General features: G+C 41.9%; 1 protein-coding gene across 2 annotated transcripts in view; it reads left to right on the forward strand.

Moving 5' to 3' along the window:
• The window catches only part of LOC123763967 (zinc finger protein 271), a 99429-nt gene extending 84075 nt beyond the window's left edge, over positions 1-15354 (forward strand). For both annotated transcript variants that reach the window (XR_011231215.1, XR_006773507.2), the window contains exon 3: positions 14755-15354. The gene's annotated coding sequence lies outside the window, so the exon portion shown is untranslated. The remainder of the gene's footprint in view (positions 1-14754) is intronic.
• The last annotated feature ends 204 nt before the right edge of the window (positions 15355-15558 follow it).

Here is a 15558-nt window from a genome sequence, read left to right on the forward strand (position 1 = left end):
TGGCGAAGGCTCTGCCAACGCCCCTTTTTTGCCACACTTCCCTACCCAATTGCGGCTTAAATATGCCACCTACGATTTTTTTGTTTTTTTTTCCCATGATCAGGGAACAAAAATGAACACTTCTATAAGACGAAAGAATTTTTTGGATTTTTTTTTTTGTTGCGCCTGTGGGTGTGAATTTCATTTGAGCCCCTAGCTGTTCTTTAACCCTCTTTATGTGAGGGTTAAAGATTTCTCACATAATATATAGGTTGTATGAGATCTTATGTTCTCCTATTCCACATTCCATAACATGGCATTTATTAACATGAATCACCTTGTGTGTGTGTATTTATATATATATATATATATATATATATATATATATATATATATATATATATATATATATATATATATATATATATATATATATATAATGTCGTACCTAGTAGCCAGAATGCACTTCTCAGCCTACTATGCAAGGCCCGATTTGCCTAATAAGCCAAGTTTTCCTGAATTAATATATTTTCTCAATTTTTTCATTTGAAATGATAATGCTACCCATTTCATTATGTTTGAGGTCAATTTTATTTTACTTGAGTTAAAATTAACGTAGATATATGACCGAACCTAACCAACCCTACCTAACCTAACCTATCTTTATAGGTTAGGTTAGGTTAGGTAGCAGAAAAAGTTAGGTTAGGTTAGGTAGGTTAGGTAGTCGAAAAACAATTAATTCATGAAAACTTGGCTTATTAGGCAAATCGGGCCTTGAATAGTAGGCATAGAAGTGCGTTCTGGCTGTTAGGTACGACATATATATATATATATATATATATATATATATATATATATATATATATATATATATATATATATATATATATATATATATATTATATATATATATATTATATATATATATATTATATATATATATATATATATACAGTACAACCTCGATTCAACGTACCCCGATTCAACGAATCTCCGGCTAGTTCGTACACTTTTCAGGCCAGATTTACTCATCCAGTTTGATGAACAATGGTTGGCCGAAGCGGGGGATGTTCGGATTTGCTTACGATGTCCAGACAAGAGTTCACAGACTGGTGGAAAACTTTCCCATTCTATCACAGATTACAATTAATAATTCTCTCATATGACAAGTTGAATCACACAAGTGGACCACACAAGTGGACCACACAAGTGGACCACACAAGTGGACCACACATGTGGACCACAAGTGGTCCACAAGCTTACGATGTCCAGAGTTCACAGAGTGGTGGAAAACTTTCTCATTCTATCACAGATTACAATTAATAATTCCTTCATAAGACAAGTTGGATCACATGTGGACCACACAACAAGTGAACCATATGAACCAAACACCAGCCAGAATGGTCCACATAACGAGTAAAGCATATTAGCCAAACACCAGCCAGAGTGATCCACACAAGTGAACAACTGAGTTTCCATGATTTTCGTTCACTGATTTGGAGCACACGTATCTTTGTACATTAATTTAAAGGATGAAGCGTGATTACCTAGGTACATGTGGTAAAATCTTCTAATAGACATTGTCTGTGATGAAACAAGATGAGTGAGGGTGGACAGATAAGAGAATACTGTACTGTAAACCTCACTGTCACTCACTTTCGTCTGTGTTGTCATAGTTCAGTGACCCATGACTTTTGAAAGTTTCATATTAATAAATAATTTCTAAAACCAGTGTTTTAATAGCTTTTTACTATCCTAATTAAACTAAACTAAATAAAACCGAAAATATACTGTAATATGATAGACATCTGCTACTTGAGAAATTACTGTATGTTATTGGAACAACTCCAGCGTGAGTGAGTGGACGGGTCTAATCCTTGTACACACAGCATCATGCGTGTTTCATCTCTCCCTCTCTCCCTTGCTCTCTCCATCCCTCCCTTGCTCTCTCCATCCCTCCCTTGCTCTCTCCATCCCTCCCTCTCTCCCTCCCTCTCCAGCCCTCCCTCCCTCCCTCTCCATCTCTCCCTCCCTCTCCATCCCCCTCTCTCAATCCCTCCCTACCTCCCTCCCTCCCTTTCTCCATCCATCCCATTTCTCCCTCCATCCATCCAAAATTTAACACTTTCGCGCTCTCCGCGAAGGTCACTCAGCCAACCGTAAGTGCTCAGAGCGTTTTACCGCGTAAGCGTAAAAACAAAAATGTGTATACTCTTTTTACTCTCATGACCTTAGTTCTCGAGCTACGTATTTCATTTTGGTACCAACGTGTTCGCAATAAAATTCTCTAGAAGAACATCAGTAAAAAAAGTCACGAAACGTATAGGGATACCAGCACCAAATAAATAACTACGAAGATGACACGCCGTGAGCGCCCAACAGCAACAAAATGTTTTTACTCTTGGGATTGTTATCACCTCCACACTTGTTCTACAGCGTTAATTTTGGTATCAATGGACTCGCAATGAAATTCCCAACACGGTGATATGAATATAAGCGTAGAATAATGATGCGGCCCGCCCGCAAGAGTGTGGGAAGTGGTGAAATTGTTACCCGGTATCGGTGACGGGACGACGCACGGCGCTTTGAAAGTTTATACTTATTTCACTCTCATGACATTAATTTTCTATGTACGTCATTCATTTTTGGGTCAATGTGTTCGCAATAGAATGTTCTATGAGCCCATAGGTAAAAAAGATCAACAAAGCGTAAGATAGAATAGCGCCAAATATAAAACAACGCTGGAACATATCAGTAGGCGTCAAATACACACGAAATGTTTTTACTTTTGTTATGTTTGTCAAGTTTATACTTGTTGCACACAGTTATTTTTTATTGTACATTGATCGGAATAAAATTCCCTAAACAGACATATGCATATAATACATGATATGGGGGAAGCATTACCAGTATAAACGGCTAAAGTCACCCACCTGCAACCCGTTTGGGACATAATACCATTTGATCGAAGTGGTCCACACCTTTCATGAACTTATTGTACCATGCAGCCTAGTGGTGAGAAAGAGAGCTTCATGGCGCGCAGTTTGAAACAAACCCAAAGTAAATCGGATAAAAATTGAATTTTATACAAATATTTTAAAAGAGGACATAACTTTATGTCCACTATGCGTTAGCGTTAGACGAAACAGGACTCACCGGTGAGTCCGGTTAGCGCGAAAGTGTTAAGAAACAAATCAAGTTAAAACAAAGTTAACTGGGTCAATGAGTTAGGGTTATCAGCGAGCCGGTCCCTTCACCACCACCGACACACCTTCCCCACCCCCCACCCCCCACCCCTACAGCCCATACACACACACACACACACACACTGCTCAACTCAACCTCCATTGCTCCCTCCATCCCTCCTTCTCTCCCTCAAATCATCCATCCTTCCATCCCTCCATCCTTCCATCCATCTCCATCCTCTCCCTCCCAGCCTCTGCCTGCCTCCCTCCCAGCCTTCCTCCCTGGCTCCCTCCCTGGCTCCCTCCCTGGCTCCCTCCCTGGCTCCCTCCCAGCCTCTGCCTGCCTGCCTCCCTCCCTCCCTGCCTGCCTACATTTCAGCCTCTCTACCCCTGCCTGCCTGCCCATCCACCCACTAGTCAGCAATCACTGACACAATGAGTACATTTGGAGCCAACATGGTGCACAGATGTTCCTTGATTGTGCAGATATGTCCAACAAAGTCACGGAATGAACACTCCAGCCTCTTGACAAATCGAAATATAGTGTTAAAATTAAAGTTGCCGTAATTTTAGTGTACAATAGTTTTCATAAACTTCTTTGTAGTACTGAACATACAGCAGAACTACTCAACACAGTGTTAACAGCATAATACACTACAGTATGTATTTACTGTACAGCATTCACAACTCCATGAGACTCAAGATGGACATAACTTCAAAAATAAGGTAAATAACAAATGTAACTCAGCATTTGTTAGTAGAGTAATAATATATAGGTAGAGTATATAATATGATAATGCATTTTTATTGTCTACAAGAAAAAAAAGACACATGCAAACGCCTCCTGAAGGTCACCTCTTGCAACGAATCCAATGCTCCAACGAACTGGGGTCGGTCCCATATAGCACGTTGAATCGAGGTTGTACTGTATTATATATATATTATATATATATTATATATTATATATATATTATATATATATTATATATATAATATATATATATATAATATATATATATATATAATATATATATATATATATATATATATATATATATATATATATATATATATATAATATATTATTAAATATGACCGAAAAAGTAAGATTAATAATTCTAACACGAATTTTCTCAATCTTTCGTACATTTCTTTTCACTGTTGGAGGTAAATCAAAAATCAATTCTCCAAAATTCATTTTTATATCTAGTCTGACGCGACACGAGCGCGTTTCGTAAAACTAATTACATTTTCAAAGACTTTAGTTCACAAATACACAACTGAATAGAACTTACGCATCTCCGGTTTTATATCTACATTTGAGTGAGGTGGAAGGGGTGATGTGGCATTAACACAAGACAGAACAAGAGGTGGCATTAATAGGGTATTAATTTCATCAACACAAGACAGAACAAGAGGTGGTATTAATAGGGTATTAATTTCATCAACACAAGACAGAACACGAAACAATGGGTATTGAATAGAAGTGTTTGTAGAAAGCCTATTGGTCCATATTTCTTGATGCTTCTATATTGGAGCGGAGTCTAGAGGTGGGTAGAATATAGTTGTGCAATAATTGGCTGTTGATTGCTGGTGTTGACTTCTTGATGTGTAGTGCCTCGCAAACGTCAAGCTGCCTGCTATCGCTGTATCTATCGATGATTTCTGTGTTGTTTACTAGGATTTCTCTGGCTATGGTTTGGTTGTGGGAAGAGATTATATGTTCCTTAATGGAGCCCTGTTGCTTATGCATCGTTAAACGCCTAGAAAGAGATGTTGTTGTCTTGCCTATATACTGGGTTTTTTGGAGCTTACAGTCCCCAAGAGGGCATTTAAAGGCATAGACGACGTTAGTCTCTTTTAAAGCGTTCTGTTTTGTGTCTGGAGAGTTTCTCATGAGTAGGTTGGCCGTTTTTCTGGTTTTATAGTAAATCGTCAGTTGTATCCTCTGATTTTTGTCTGTAGGGATAAGGTTTCTATTAACAATATCTTTCAGGACCCTTTCCTCCGTTTTATGAGCTGTGGAAAAGAAGTTCCTGTAAAATAGTCTAATAGGGGATATAGGTGTTGTGTTAGTTGTCTCTTCAGAGGTTGCATGGCTTTTCACTTTCCTTCTTATGATGTCTTCGACGAAACCATTGGAGAAGCCGTTATTGACTAGGACCTGCCTTACCCTGCAGAGTTCTTCGTCGACTTGCTTCCATTCTGAGCTGTGACTGAGAGCACGGTCGACATATGCGTTAACAACACTCCTCTTGTACCTGTCTGGGCAGTCGCTGTTGGCATTTAGGCACATTCCTATGTTCGTTTCCTTAGTGTAGACTGCAGTGTGGAAACCTCCGCCCTTTTCCATGACTGTTACATCTAGAAAGGGCAGCTTCCCATCCTTTTCCATCTCGCAAGTGAAACGCAGCACTGAACTCTGCTCAAATGCCTCCTTCAGCTCCTGCAGATGTCTGACATCAGGTACCTGTGTAAAAATGTCGTCAACATACCTGCAGTATATGGCCGGTTTCAAGTTCATGTCGACTAAGACTTTTTGCTCGATGGTACCCATGTAGAAGTTTGCAAACAGGACACCTAGGGGAGAACCCATGGCGACCCCATCTACTTGCTTATACATGTGCCCATCCGGGCTCAAGAAGGGTGCCTCTTTAGTACAAGCTTGGAGTAGTTTCCTCAGAATATTTTCTGGTATGTCAAGAGGAGTACAGGCTGGATCACGATACACTCTGTCGGCTATCATTCCGATTGTCTCGTCCACAGGTACGTTGGTAAACAGCGATTCTACGTCCAACGAGGCTCTTATCCCTGTGGCCCGTGTGCCCCGCAGTAAGTCAACAAATTCCTTTGGAGACTTCAGGCTGAAGGCGCAAGGAACATAAGGGGTCAGCAGGCCGTTGAGTCACTTCGCCAGTCTGTACGTGGGTGTGGGTATCTGGCTAATGATTGGCCTAATGACAGTCATGGAAAAGGGCGGAGGTTTCCACACTGCAATCTACACTAAGGAAACAAACATAGGAATGTGCCTAAATGCCAACAGCGACTGCCCAGACAGGTACAAGAGGAGTGTTGTTAACGCATATGTCGACCGTGCTCTCAGCCACAGCTCAGAATGGAAGCAAGTCGACGAAGAACTCTGCAGGGTAAGGCAGGTCCTAGTCAATAACGGCTTCTCCAATGGTTTCGTCGAAGACATCATAAGAAGGAAAGTGAAAAGCCATGCAACCTCTGAAGAGACAACTAACACAACACCTATACCCCCTATTAGACTATTTTACAGGAACTTCTTTTCGACAGCTCATAAAACGGAGGAAAGGGTCCTGAAAGATATTGTTAATAGAAACCTTATCCCTACAGACAAAAATCAGAGGATACAACTGACGATTTACTATAAAACCAGAAAAACGGCCAGCCTACTCATGAGAAACTCTCCAGACACAAAACAGAACGCTTTAAAAGAGACTAACGTCGTCTATGCCTTCAAATGCCCTCTTGGGGACTGTAAGCTCCAAAAAATCCAGTATATAGGCAAGACAACAACATCTCTTTCTAGGCGTTTAACGATGCATAAGCAACAGGGCTCCATTAAGGAATATATAATCTCTTCCCACAACCAGACCATCACCAGAGAAGTCTTAACAAAAAACACGGAAATCATCGATAGATACAGCGATAGCAGGCGGCTTGATATCTGCGAGGCACTACACATTAAGAAGTCAACACCAGCAATCAACAGCCAATTAATGCACAACTATATTCTACCCACTTCAAGACTCCGCACTAATATAGAAGCATCAAGAAATATGGGCCAATAGGCCCTTTGCAGTTACTTCCATTCTTCCCTTTAACTTACAAAATATTATACCCATTGTTTCGTGTTCTGTCTTGTGTTGAAAGTTCGTTTTCACCTCATCCAAAACTGTTGTAACATATCACCTCACCCAAATGCAGGTATAAAATCGAAGCTGTTTGAACTCTGTTCAGTTATAGTTGTGTGTGTGTAAACTAAAGTCTTTGAAAATGTAATAAGTTTTACGAAACGCGTTCAAGTGTCGCGTCAGACTAGAAATAAAAATGAATTTTGGAGAATTGATTTTTCAGTTACCATCAACAGTGAAAAGAAATATAAGAAACATAGAGAAAATTCGTGTTAGAATTATTAATCTTACTTTTTCGGTCATATTTAATAATATATGTCTACAGGAAAGACTGCTACCAAAATACATATTATATTTATATTAGTGTGGGATATTTGGGCTTGATTCTGATTAATTAATAATTAATGTAGTAAAAATTAAATTACGAAGGACCACCCGCTTTTAAAGTAAAGAGGGAAACTGAGAATTTCAGATCATTGGATAATTTCTAGAGGAAACCAGTGACTATGGATATAACTAGAAAGCATGATCATAATAATAATTAATGGGCTGTATTATTAAAGAAACAAACCTCAAACACCTACATTGGGGGGTTATTGCTGGAGGTAAGTACGTCCAGGAATTAGTGTGGTTCGTTCACTAATTCAAATAATAATAATCTAATCCTATAAGGTAATGGTGAAACTAATATCATTCACATAAAGAGGAATATAAAATATGAGCATAATAATGAGTTACAGTAAATCACACATTAATCTCAAAACATTCTGCATAAATTAAATTGCAATGGAATAGTAAAAGGAAATAAATCTTAGCTTGACGAAGATTCCTTTAGAAACCATTGAAATTCTCTTGTTCTCCAGACTCGGTACATAGACGAGTGATACGGGTTAACATGGAGAAGGCAGCGTGAGGAATTCTTCTCTCGGGCTGCAAGATAAATAATTTTCAGTAGCAACTGATTTAACTATTAAATTTATATTCAAGAATATTGAAATTTACAGGTGACAAATTTTAATCACCTGTTATTAGGTGTTATCGCGCTTCTTAACGAACAATCACCCTGCTATTATCAATCTTATACCTGATGCATCAAATAAAAGAATACTTAGCTGTGGGCACTGTATAAGTATTAAGATTGCCGTATTTCGCATCCCAGGCTCCGGTGAACCTATCCTGGATAGTGATGCGCTTCAGCTGGCTGATCACGTGTCGTCAGGAACCAAGTCAAAGGGCTCCTTATTTAACATCAGCACTAGTTGAAGATATTATCTGCAAGGTTGTTCACGCCTCACAGTGGCGGCTTTCATCTGTGGATGGATAACACCTGCCCTATTTGCTGGGCAATGGAGTATTCTTATGAGTACGGTAAGCGCGGCTTTGCTTCCTTTCGGTTTTGCACGTGTCCGCGTACTGAGGAGGATGGCGTCCCTCCAACCCACGCCGAGTCGACGTTCATGAAACAAATTATTGTCTCGAACATTAATATTTCTCGCATTTGCGCTTGAAACGTTAAAGACTGGACGGGTTTATTATTTAGAGGAACAAAATATTATTATTTACCAATCTAAGAATAGTAAATATATAAGGGAGAGGAATTAATGTCTCCCCATGGCATTCATTGATGACGTTAACTCTATCGCGAGGTAGACGCTATGATTCTAACGCTCTATTCGGCTTTTAGTTAGAGGACAATTCGTCTGCAATCAGTTATCATACAGAATGCTTTAATTATGGAGAATCGTATTTAATTCTCACACAAATTGGATATAATGTGTTTACTGTAAGGAAATCTGACGCAATACTGATGTCAGGTGACGTGAGAATTCTAGCCTAATGCACAGATGAATTATTAGTACATGAGAATTCTACGAGTTGTTAATTTTACTTACTACAATATTTAGTATGGTTAGTAATAAGTAATAAGAATACAACAATGTTGTATTCGGTGTTGGAAATATCCAACAATTAGTATACGTATGTGTATGAATGTGTATGTGGAAGCTGATCAGTTACATTTCGTCTTTGTAAATGCACATTAATGACACATTAAAAGACACATCGAACACTTTATGTAGCATACATAAATCTATGTATCTATGTATTTATGTATGTAGCTGAGCCTAGCTTTTTAAAAGCACTACAATCACCTTCTGTGGTTGATTGTTCAATAAATCCCTGAACTGTATGTTTGACAAATCTCTCACCCTGTCCATGGAGGACAGAAGAAAATGTATGGTTAGCATTGTAAATGTGTGGCCATGTCTGTGGTAGAAAATAATAATAATTAAAAAAAATGCGTAGTGTGGTTTAGGCTTATCGGGAGTGAGCTGGTCCCTCCTCCACCCCCAGCCCCCTTACATCCCATCTCAAAGGTTCAACACCCATTCCTCCCTGCCTGTCATCCAGTTTACCTGCCTGCCTGCTAGTCTACCTGCCTGCCTGCCTGCTAGTCTACCTGCCTGCCTGCCTGCTAGTCTACCTGCCTGCCTGCCTGCTAGTCTACCTGCCTGCCTGCCTGCCTGCTAGTCTACCTGCCTGCCTGCCTGCTAGTCTACCTGCCTGCCTGCCTGCCTGCTAGTCTACCTGCCTGCCTGCCTGCTAGTCTACCTGCCTGCCTGCCTGCTAGTCTACCTGCCTGCCTGCCTGCTAGTCTACCTGCCTGCCTGCTAGTCTGCCTGCCTGCTAGTCTACCTGCCTGCCTGCTAGTCTACCTGCCTGCCTGCAAGTCTACCTGCCTGCCTGCAAGTCTACCTGCCTGCCTGCCTGCCATCCAGCCTGCCTGCCTTCCATTCAGCCTGCCTGCCAGTCTGCCTGCCTGCCATTCAGCCTGCCTGCCTGCCAGTCTGCCTGCCTGCCTGCCATTCAGCCTGCCTGCCTTCCATTCAGCCTGCCTGCCTTCCATTCAGCCTGCCTGCCTGCCATTCAGCCTGCCTGCCTTTCATTCAGCCTGCCTGCCTTTCATTCAGCCTGCCTGCCTTCCATTCAGCCTGCCTGCCATTCAGCCTGCCTGCCAGTCTGCCTGCCATTCAGCCTGCCTGCCTGCCTGCCAGTCTGCCTGCCTGTCTGTCTGCCAGTCTGCCTGCCTGCCTCCATCTCTGCCTGCCAGCCAGCCTCCATCTTTGCCAACCTCCCCAAAAATATATATGATGTACTGAATTTAACAAACAAATCTGACTACTGTAACGAATGAAGTGTGGTTTAGGCTTATCAGGAGTGAGCTGGTCCCTCCCCCACCATCGATACACCTCCCCCACCCCCCTACATCCCATCTCAAAGGTCACGGTTCACCTCAACACCCATATTCCTCCCTGCCTGTCATTCTGCCTGCCAGCCATCCTGCCAGCCATCCTGCCTGCCTGCCAGCCATCCTGCCTGCCTGCCAGCCATCCTGCCTGCCTGCCAGCCATCCTGCCTGCCTGCCAGCCATCCTGCCTGCCAGCCAGCCATCCTGCCTGCCTGCCAGCCAGCCAGCCATCCTGCTTGCCTGCCAGCCATCCTGCCTGCCTGCCAGCCATCCTGCCTGCCTGCCAGCCATCCTGCCTGCCTGCCAGCCATCCTGCCTGCCTGCCAGCCATCCTGCCTGCCTGCCAGCCATCCTGCCTGCCTGCCAGCCATCCTGCCTGCCAGCCAGCCATCCTGCTTGCCTGCCAGCCATCCTGCCTGCCTGCCAGCCATCCTGCCTGCCTGCCTGCCTGCCAGCCATCCTGCCTGCCTGCCAGCCATCCTGCCTGCCTGCCAGCCATCCTGCCTGCCAGCCAGCCATCCTGCCTGCCAGCCAGCCATCCTGCCTGCCAGCCAGCCATCCTGCCTGCCTGCCTGCCAGCCATCCTGCCTGCCTGCCTACCTGCCATCCAGCCTGCCTGCCTGCCATCTAGCCTACCTGCCTGCCTGCCATCCAGCCTGCCTGCCTGCCATCCAGCCTGCCTGCCAGCCATCCAACCTGCCTTTCCCTCCATCCCTAATTCTCCTATCCTTCCTCACTACTTCCCTCCCTTCCTGCCTACCTCCTAGTATCTCTCCCTACCTCCCCCTCCCTCCCTTTCTCACTAATTCTCCCCCTCTCTCATTCTGCCTCCCATCTAAGCTTCCCCATCCATCCACCCACCAGTCAGCCATCACTGACGCCATACGTGCATTTGGAGCCGACATGGTGCACAGATGTTTCTCGATTGTGCAAATATGTAAAACAAAATCGCAGAATGAACACTCTAGCCTCGTGACAATTCAAAATAATAGGAATAATAGGCCATAAATCTGTGAAGTCACAGGGCACTCTAGAGTGGTGGCGCCTGACAAGGTCAGTGGGCAAAGTGGACCATCTCCCACCCACCACCACGGGCCGGTGCAACGTTTGGCGGACCGCTTCCTACCCGAACTTTGTTCGTGTAGCATGACTTCCCAATCGGGAAACGAAGTTTTGGATAACTAAAGTTCAGAAACCAAGTGGAGCCCTGTATAAGAATATTTCAACACATTTGCTAGCTATTCACACTTCAGCCTTTAAATTAATATATAAAGATACGTGTGCCACAAATCAGTGAACGAAAATCATTGAAACTCAGTTGTTTACTAGTGTGGACCACTCTGGCTGGTGTTTGGTTAATATGCGTCACTTGTTTTGTGAACCATTCTGGCTGGTGTTTAGTTCATATGGTTCACTTGTGTGGTCCACTTGTGTGATCCAACTTGTCTTATGAAGGAATTATTAATTGTAATCTGTGATAGAATGAGACAGTTTTCCACCACTCTGTGAACTCTGTCCCAACATCGTAAGCTTGTGGACCACTTGTGCGGTCCACTTGTGTGATCGAACTTGTCATATGAGCAAATCATTAATTGTAATCTGTGGATAGAATGAGAAAGTTTTCCACCAGTCTGTGAACTCTGTCTTGACATCATAAGCAAATCCGAACATCTCCCGCTTCATCGAACCGGGTGAGTAAATCCGGCCTGAAAAGTGTGCGAACTAGCTGGCGATTCAGTTAAATCGGGGTTGTACTGTATGGGGAAAACACCTAGTTATTTTCTCTGCTTACGGGTGTGGGGTGGCTGGGAGTGATGCCGCCTCCACCTCTACACTACACCTTATTTTCTCCTCCTGTCCACGCAACTCTGGACATAATCCACTAACGATGCTCAAGGAATATTACACGGCTCAACTGTGTCGTGGCATGATAGTGTCTACACTCTAAAGGCTGAGATTATACGGTCTGGCAACACTGTCAGCCAGGCACTGGTTCTTGATTTTTGGATGAGTTGGTTATTGTTGTAGTGTGTTGCTTGGCCACTTTGCATGCATCTTAACGTGATCTTACCATGTCCGTATATCTTGTTTGTTACACTGTGGGGCACAGCCCCGAATTTCGGTGCCTTTTGTTTAGTCTTTCAGCGACTGAATCTTTTTCTTGACTCTGGATACTCATTCATTGACATCTGGACACTCATTCATTGCCTGTCGTTCAGTTGTGGGGGAAAATTTAGATCTATAATGAAATTATAGTACAGTACAACCTCGATTCAATGTATTATATGGGACCAACCTCAGTGCGTTGGAGCATTGGATTCGTTGGAAGAGGTGACCTTCAGGAGGCATTTGCGTCAGTCTTTTTTTTTTTTCTTGTACACAATAAAAATGCATTATCATATTACATACTCTACCTGTATATTACTACTCTACTAAAAAAAATATCTGTATTACATTTATTATTTACCTTATTGTTGGAGTTATGTCCATCTTGAAGTTTTGTAGAGTTGTGAATGCTGTACAATAAATACGTACTGTACTGTATTATGCTGTTAGCACTGTGTTGGTTAAGTAGTTCTACTGTGTGTTGAGAACTACAATACAGATTATGAAAACTATTGTACACTAAAATTTCTGTACTGCAACCTTAATTTGAACACTAACACTATGTACTTAAATTTAACACTTATTCTAACTGTACACTCCACACACGATGTTCTTAGATGTTTGCATCAGCTTTGCTGTTGCTCGCTGCAGCTGTGCTTGCTTCAGCTGGCTTCTGGGCTGGTGCTGGCTGCTGTTGTACCAGTGCTGGGTATGGCTGTTCTTGTGCTGGGTACGGTTGTGCTTGTGCTGGGTACGGCTGTGCTCGTGCTGGGTACAGCTGTGCTCGTGCTGGTATGGCTGTTCTCGTGCTGGTTGATTTTCTCTTACTAGTTTTTGCAAAATATTGCTTCATTTTTGGCATTAATAAGGCACTATTAGTAAGCCCCTGATATATTTTGTTGTATAACAATACAGCTGTATTAAAAAAATGGTAAATTCCACCATTATTCTTCCACCGGCGGATAAATAAGTCAATCACAGACAAAACTAAGGGCACTGGGTGCCTACTGTATGAACGCAGACGAGGTCTATACACCCTACAGTAGGCTGGTGTTTAAGCCAGTGTTGTGTGGACACGGATTAGACCCGTCCACTTGCGCTGGAGTTGTGCCACCAATAACATGAATAATTTCTCAAATAGCAGATATCTATCAGATTACAGTATATTTTTGGTTTTATTTAGTTTAGTTTAATTAGGATAATAAAGAGTTATTAAAACACCAGTTTTAGAAATGATTTATTAATCTGAAACGTTCAAAGTCATGGGTCACTGAACTATGACGACACAGACAAAAGTGAGTGAAACCTCACTGTAAAGTGAGGTTTACTGTAGAGTATTCCCATATCTGTCCACCCTCACTCATCTTGTTTCATCACAGAAAATGTATATAAGAAGATTTCAACACATTAACTAGCTATTCAATGTTTCAGCCTTTAAATTAATTTACAAAGATACGTGTGACACAAATCAGTGAACGAAAATCATTGAAACTCGGTCGTTCACTTGTGTGAACCACTCTGGCTGGTGTTTGGTTAGTATGCGTCACTTGTTGTGTGAACCATTCTGGCTGGTGTTTGGTTCATATGGTTTACTTGTTGTGTGGTCCACTTGTGTGATCCAACTTGTCTTATGAAGGAATTATTAATTGTAATATGTGATAGAATGAGACAGTTTTCCACCACTCTGTGAATTCTGTCCCAACATCGTAAGCTTGTGGACCACTTGTGGGTCTACTTGTGTGGCCCACTTGTGTGGCCCACTTGTGTGGTCCACTTGTGTGGTCCACTTGTGTGATCCAACTTTTCATATGAAGTAATTATTAACTGTAACCTGTGATAGTTTTCCACCAGTCTGTGAACTCTGTCTCGACATCGTAAGCAAATCCGAACATCCTCCGCTTCGGCGAACCAGGTGAGTAAATCTGGCCTGAAAAGTGTGCGAACTAGCCAGAGATTCGTTGAATCGGGGTATGTTGAATCGAGGGTGTACTGTAATTGTTTCGAAGGACCAATATTAATATTAATGAATAAGAGAACCAGTGGCTTATGGATCTCCAATAATGTATTAATAAATGTAATTAATAATATTAAGTGAAATGGACTGTAATATTAATAATAATTCATAATATTAATAATAATTCATAACTAAATCCATACACCCTACAACTTGGGGGTTAATTAATATGAAGTTAATGCACTTCAATAATAATAAGTTACTACACTTCTGTTAATAAAATATAGAGATGATAATTCACATCTATTAATGAATTCATATATATATATAAATAATAATTTGACTCAATAATAAAGAATGACTATCTACAATATAAGACTGGAAACATTTTATCTGTTTCAGAGGAACATAGATAGCGTCCAGCCTCTACAACACGTTGAAAACCAGCTCTGAGATAGCAATCTGTGGAACATGTGATTATGGAAATCAGTAACACGTCTCTCTCTAGTCTTACCACACGCTGGAAAGTAAAACTTCTATAATTTCCACTTCAATTTGGTACAGTATTCACGCATTTAACTGCAAGATCTAAAATAATTGGAGGAATGAAAGCTGCACTCATGTGGGTGTTTTAGATCGCCTGCAGCATCACGACAGGGCACCTACATTAATGTATAAAATCGGGCCTAATTGAATACTAATGAGTTAAAATGCTTTGTCGAATGTGGTGCCCATAAGCTGCGCCCTCGATCTGAAGTCCCAGGAAGTACGGATGCTTGCAGAATCGAAAGATATTTGTCGGGCCGCTTCAGTACAACTTGCTGTTAGCTGGTTAATGTGGTGAGGGTCCCTTCTCCTTCCTCTCGGGAGGCGCATACGCAATACTGTAACTCTCAAAGCTGGGATCTTGAGTATAAATCATAATATTCATTTAACTGTATATTATAAAATAAAGTAAATCTATTATTAATTGATTATCTTTAATAAAGAAAGGTAAATGAAGCTGGATTCTATTTGATCCAATAATAAGTGGAAATTATTTCCTGTGGTTAGCTGGCAGACGCAACACTGCCATGTTATTAGGGAGAATTCAGGCGATACTACGCCTTAACTAACCTCCTCCCTATTCGGCCCGTTGTTGCCGTGAGGGGGATTGGTAGCGGCTGCTGGAGTGTGATGCTCCATGGGGCAGTTCTCTGTTCTTTT

The sequence above is a fragment of the Procambarus clarkii genome, chromosome 5 (genome assembly GCF_040958095.1).
Source record: "Procambarus clarkii isolate CNS0578487 chromosome 5, FALCON_Pclarkii_2.0, whole genome shotgun sequence".
Classification (NCBI taxonomy): Eukaryota; Metazoa; Arthropoda; class Malacostraca; order Decapoda; family Cambaridae; genus Procambarus; species Procambarus clarkii.